The sequence below is a fragment of the Astyanax mexicanus genome, unplaced genomic scaffold (genome assembly GCF_023375975.1).
Source record: "Astyanax mexicanus isolate ESR-SI-001 unplaced genomic scaffold, AstMex3_surface scaffold_57, whole genome shotgun sequence".
NCBI classification, from domain to species: Eukaryota; Metazoa; Chordata; class Actinopteri; order Characiformes; family Acestrorhamphidae; genus Astyanax; species Astyanax mexicanus.
This window is the reverse complement of record NW_026040067.1, coordinates 102,501-108,322: the sequence shown is the minus strand read 5'-3', so window position 1 is coordinate 108,322 and position 5,822 is coordinate 102,501. Positions and strand designations below refer to the sequence as shown.

The window sequence follows — 5,822 nt, the reverse complement described above, 5'->3', positions numbered from 1 at the left end:
AGAGCGTCTCGCGCTGAATCACAGCGCGTATAAAGAGCGCGTGAGGGCAGCGCTAATATAAACTACTGCTTTATAATAATAAACATAATACGACCTCCAAAGGTTTTATAGATCTGTTCTGGTAGCACATAATGTTTTATATCATTATTAAAAGAGCACAAACACCCCAGAGATTATTTATATAAAATGCAGAACATCTCAGTAACAGTAGTAAGAACACAGCACAGCTCCTTTCACAAGAAAAAGCCCTGAAGACCACCGCCCAGAAGATGAAGACCACCTGACCGAGAAGACCGGTAAGACCGCGGGGCCGCAGTCCTGCTCCCCATCTCCCGAGGACGGGGACGAGGGGGCGCCGGCAGTCCAGCTCCCGGACTGGATGGCCCCCGGGGAGCAGGTGTGGGTGGGCCCCCGGAGTTCGCCCAGGGCATCTGGGTAGGAGTGGAGCTGGACCGCGCTGTAGGTACGAACATGAAGGTCTAACTCAGAGCTGATCCGTGTGGAACAAGGATATTTAATTTAGTTTAATCAAGTTTTATTCCCAGTTTTAAGTGATGCTAACACTTTATAATGCCATAAAAATACTTTTAAATGTCTTACATAAAATCACTGTATATCAACACACCAACACATTCACCTTAATCGGCTCTTTTTATTAAGAAAAATATTGTGGGAGCTACTGAGGTCAGGAAATATTATTGAGGTCATTTCCATAATATATTGTATGATAATTTTGTAACAAAATTATCCCGACAGCCCTTATTACTACAGTTTTAAAGATCCTAAATTCTCATGCAGTTATTTTAATTAAATTAGCGTATGTGAAATTCTGATGTTTTACAGATTTGACATAAAATTCGTTTAAACTCTACTGCCCCCTGGTGGTTAAAACTTGAATGCCCTTTAATTTAGAAGTGATTGATGTATATTTATGTAATAATATAAACATTTGAAGACAAAATAAACATAAACCTCTAAAATATTTTTTCAATCCAGATAATGTATATACATTTATTAAAGAATATACATTTTCTCTTAACAAAACATTTATTTATTAGTTAGCTTTTAATCCCTTAGTATAGTTTGTTCTTTAAATGTCACATTCAAACTTTATATTGGCTACTACCACTGTATATACAATAAATAATCAGTTATTTAACAATAAAAACTGGCAATTTTTTTCTTTCAAAGTGGTTTCTCACTTTTTGACAATCTGGCAGAAAATTACGGTTTTATTACATATTATTTTCTTTTTTTGTGTTTTTGACAATTGTAACCTCTGTATAAAAGTAATAGATCAGCATAACAACATTCATGTTATGATAACATTCTCTCTACATAGAAGAGATGAATTATGTATTTTTAATAGCTTTTAGCAGGCCATTTTAAGACTAAAAATGTATTGTAAAATAAAGCGTTTCTCTGTAAAAACATTAGGTACATTTTCTGCAAACTTGCAAAGAAACACTTTTGAAACACATTTCTAATAATCTATTCTTTTTAATTTAAGGAAAAAAGAGAAAATTACTGTATTTTTACTTTTACTGTAAAATTGTTTTGAATAACTAAATTATTATTAAGATATTATTGATTGGAATGTATTTTTCAATGATATGGTAGTGCTTAATATGTTTTCCATTTTATTGTTCAAGTTTATCTTAATTGAGCTTATTTAATTGGTATTTTAGTATTGACAGTTTTAGATCATTTTAGATCATTACATTTCAGTTTTAGCTTTAGCTATTTTTAGTAATTAATTTCTAGTTTAGTTTTAAATATCCATTAAATAATGTTAATGTTCTATTTTTTGGAGTCTATTATATTATTATAAAGTGTTGATCTTTCATCTTTTCGATGTGACTTTTGAAGCACCTTTAGTAAGAATAATGTCGTAAAAAATATAATTTAAAGAAACAGATTTGCATTGTTTGTTCATTCTCTGTTTCTCTGCTTGTACGTGGATCCATCATCACCACAGCCTGTGCTGATCTAGAGCTGCAATACACTCTCTAAATAACAGAGGAAAGAAAAGGCTAACCCCCCCGGGTTATGGACAGCAGAAATCAGCATCCCATCTAAAACCATGGAGAAAGAAATTGGATTCACTGTGTCCTTTATTCTCTCTCTGTATCTCCATCCTTTTTTCTCTCCATGGACAAATCTGTGTATTTTTAGCTATAGAACTGTTCAAGCATCCTCCTCCTCGAATGTCAAATGCACAGTTGCACAAGATTTTATATCATGTTTCCTATTGACCTAATACTTATTTACCACTTCTAACACCACAGAATCTTATTAATCACCGTATTTAGCTGATGATAGCGTTCGTTTAGCGAGGCTAAACGGATCAGTCTATTGAAGTTGAGAATGTACTACTGCTATTGAAGATACTTTTTGATTTTTTTGCGTGATTATATTATCAGGTGTTACCAAAGACTTAGCATTTCAGATCTGCTGTTAAAACTGAACTGTTTTCTACTATTTAGTGTGAATGAATGAGTGTGTGTGTGAGAGATAGTGTGTGTATGGAGTGTATGAGATTGATCTTTTCCGCTAAGTGCCATATCTCTGATTTAATGGCCACAGACGCTTCGAGATGTTTGAGATTGTGGTAGATTTTGAGTCTCAAGGAGCTGCTGCTCTGTGTTGCGTTCTGATTGGCTGGGTGAATACTGTATCTCTGCAGATCCCGGCTCTCTGAGATGTTCTCTAAACGCTTGCACTGGAGCGACTTGTCCTGGATGCACAGTGAGGTTAGCGTGCTCGCTAATGCTAACAAGTTTCACGCCTTTTTTAAACACCAGGTTTTAATGAAGAGATCCAGACTGTGTGCTGAGAGAAATGAAGAAGCTTGGTTCCTCTGGAAGCTGAGGCAGTACGATGCCTGGATTGAGGGGGATCACATTATATGTTCTTTTATGAACTGAGGCGTCTTCTTGTTTTCACAAACACAACCTGTGCAGTTATAAATTGCCTGTATATACTGTATAGGGAATATGCCACAGTCTCTATATACTGTTAAGTGAATAGGGCTTAGTCTTTATATGCCGTATAGTGACAACACAATGGTTTCTGTATATTAAGTAGTGGTCTATTCACTATATACAGTATGCAAATGAATTGGCCTATTTGCTATACAGTATATACAAACAATTTTATAGTCACTATACAGCATATAGAAGCAATGCACTATTCCCTATGCAGTATATAAAGTCAGTCCTCTGTTCACTATAGAGTTGTCATGGTCACTATACAGCATATGGAGACAATACTCATATTCATTTTTCAGCATATAGAATATTTGGTCTATTCACTATACAGAATATAAAAGCAATGCTCTATTCACTATAAAGTGTAAAAAGCCCTATTCACTGTACAATATAAAGAGTCTTTGGCCTATTCATTATACAGTATATAGAAAATTTTAGGCCTCTATAAACTGTATAATGACCATGTCATGGTTTCTATGAACCATATATTGAATAGAGCATTGCCTCTAAATGCTGGCTAGTGAATATGGAATAGTTTCTATATACTGTATAGTGAATAGGCCACATGCTCTACAGTTGCAAGAAAAAGTATATGAAACCTTTGGGATTACTGATCTTCATCTAAGTCACAACAATAGACAAACAGAGTCTGCTTAAACTAATACCACCCAAAAATTATATGTTTGCATCTTTTTATTGAATACATGTTAACATTCACAGTGAGGATGAAAATTAGAACACGTTTAATGACCAATTTATGCAGAAGTCCAAGTATAATCCCAAAGGGTTCACAGTTTTTCTTACAACTGTATTTACTGAGAAAAGGCCACAAAGTCTATATAGTGAATAGAGAATTGTCTGTTTATTCTGTTCAGTGACTATGCATTGGTTTCTGTATATTGCCTCTATAGAGCATTGCCTTTATATACTGTATAGTGAGTAGAGCACTGCCCCTTTGTACTATATACTGTATAGTGACTATGTAACCGTTTCTATACATATCATATAGTGAATAGAGCACAAACTCTATGGAATGGTTTATGTCTTTAGAGATATATATATATAATGTGATCCCCCCCATTATTCTTGTTACTGAAATATGGTGTGTTTGGCCACTTTGCTGAGATAATTACTGTGCTGACCAGGACCCAACCCTGTGTATGACCGGCGGGATCATTTTCATCTATCTGAGTCTCTTTCAACTGTGTTAATACTGAAGACTGCATTTCTTTTTCTCCTTTTTTTATCAGTGTGTGTGACTAATGAGTAATATTTACCTAGTGTTTGTGATACTCATGCAAATAAATCAATATATTTTCTAAAATGGTTGGAAATAATAGATGAACCGGGGGATGGGCCACATCAGGGACTGCTACACACTTCTGTTCTGCTTCTGTTGCCTGAATAACTGTGGATATGATGGAGGTGTATTTTAATGCTGTAATTATGTGTGGAGGAAAAGAGACCCAAGCTCTTACTTTATAAAGAAACCAAGCTGCTCTCCTTCACCAGGAGCTGTATATAAAAATGTATTTGAACATATATAATGTACAGAACTGTATTTATATTTTATCTCTACAAAATGTACAAAAAATGGGTACAAAGATGTCCTAGAATACAGAACGTTTACAACATACAAGACTTGCAGTTATTGTGTCAGTGAGTGAATGTGTTTGAGTGAAGTTCTAACTACACAAAGAAAAGCAGACAATAATAATGTGGCCAGTAAGTGGAAGCACAAGGTAATGTAGGTAGGTGTTACGAATAATGTGGCCAGGTAGCAGAAGCACACGTTATGTGGTTTTTCTATTAGTTAGTCTTAAACAAAAAAATTAATTCCTTCAAATATAAATCGCTGTGTTTCCAAAATTAAACCAAACATTTAAAAATATAAAATATCAAAAGATTAGATGACTTGCTGTAGATGGGGAGTTACTTCTTAATAATAAATGCAGGTATCTGAGAGAAATTAATCAATAACTCAAATACTTAAAATTAATTATATCCATAGAGCACAAGATAGTATTCAGAATTACAGATATCTTTATCCACTTGAACCATATGATACAAACGGTAGCATGTAGTAGCTGGAAAGAAAGAACTGCAAAATAATTATTATAAAATATCTGCCTTTTATTTCTGACTAAGGGAAACTGGAGAGAAAAGAACATATGAATTAAAGGACAAACATCTGCATAATATTTGAAAAAAAAAAAAAGTAATTAAGTTAGAACTGTGTGAATACAAATTAAATCTGTTAGCTAAATAATGCTAATAAGCAATAAAACTAGAATCTTAAACCGAGGTTACATTTGAGGATATTTTACTCTTACAGAGGTAAATTAGCTTAAAAAAATATAGTAGCTAGAAGAATTGCCTGTTTAAAAAAGATTTTAGTCACAGAAAACAGTTAATAAATGCATATCTCCATAGAAACTTTGGGTACATTCGGTATCTAGCTTAGCTAATGCTAAGAGGCTAGCTAATTTAGTCGGTTCCTAACTTTTGACTTAAAGATCAGCATTTAATTAGACTTTTTAAATTGTTTAATCTCATCAATTTAGCCATAAATTATAAGTGTTTTTCTCAGTTTATTGAACAGTTCAAGAGAAACGGAGCTAATTCACTGCTAACTCTGTTAGCTGCTAACAGGCTAATGTGACAAGAATCTGACGGGAGAGCGTCTCGCGTCGAATCACAGTGTGTATAGAGAACGCTGCAGTGGTGTGTGTGTGTGTGTGTGTGTGTTAGGGCTGCAAGTAAATCTCAACAAATTAAAATCTATTTTAAAAGTTACTTTATTTCAGCAATTCACTTGAAAAAAATTGAAAC

The 5,822-nt window shown here is 34.1% G+C and overlaps 1 protein-coding gene across 1 annotated transcript in view; it reads right to left on the bottom strand.

Annotated features, from left to right (window-relative positions):
- Positions 1–5,770: 5,770 nt before the first annotated feature.
- LOC111190037 (NACHT, LRR and PYD domains-containing protein 6-like) overlaps positions 5,771–5,822 on the bottom strand; it is an 81,378-nt gene continuing 81,326 nt past the window's right edge. Inside the window, exon 14 of the mRNA XM_049474130.1 lies at positions 5,771–5,822. This exon is cut by the window's right edge and continues 1,329 nt beyond it. The gene's annotated coding sequence lies outside the window, so the exon portion shown is untranslated.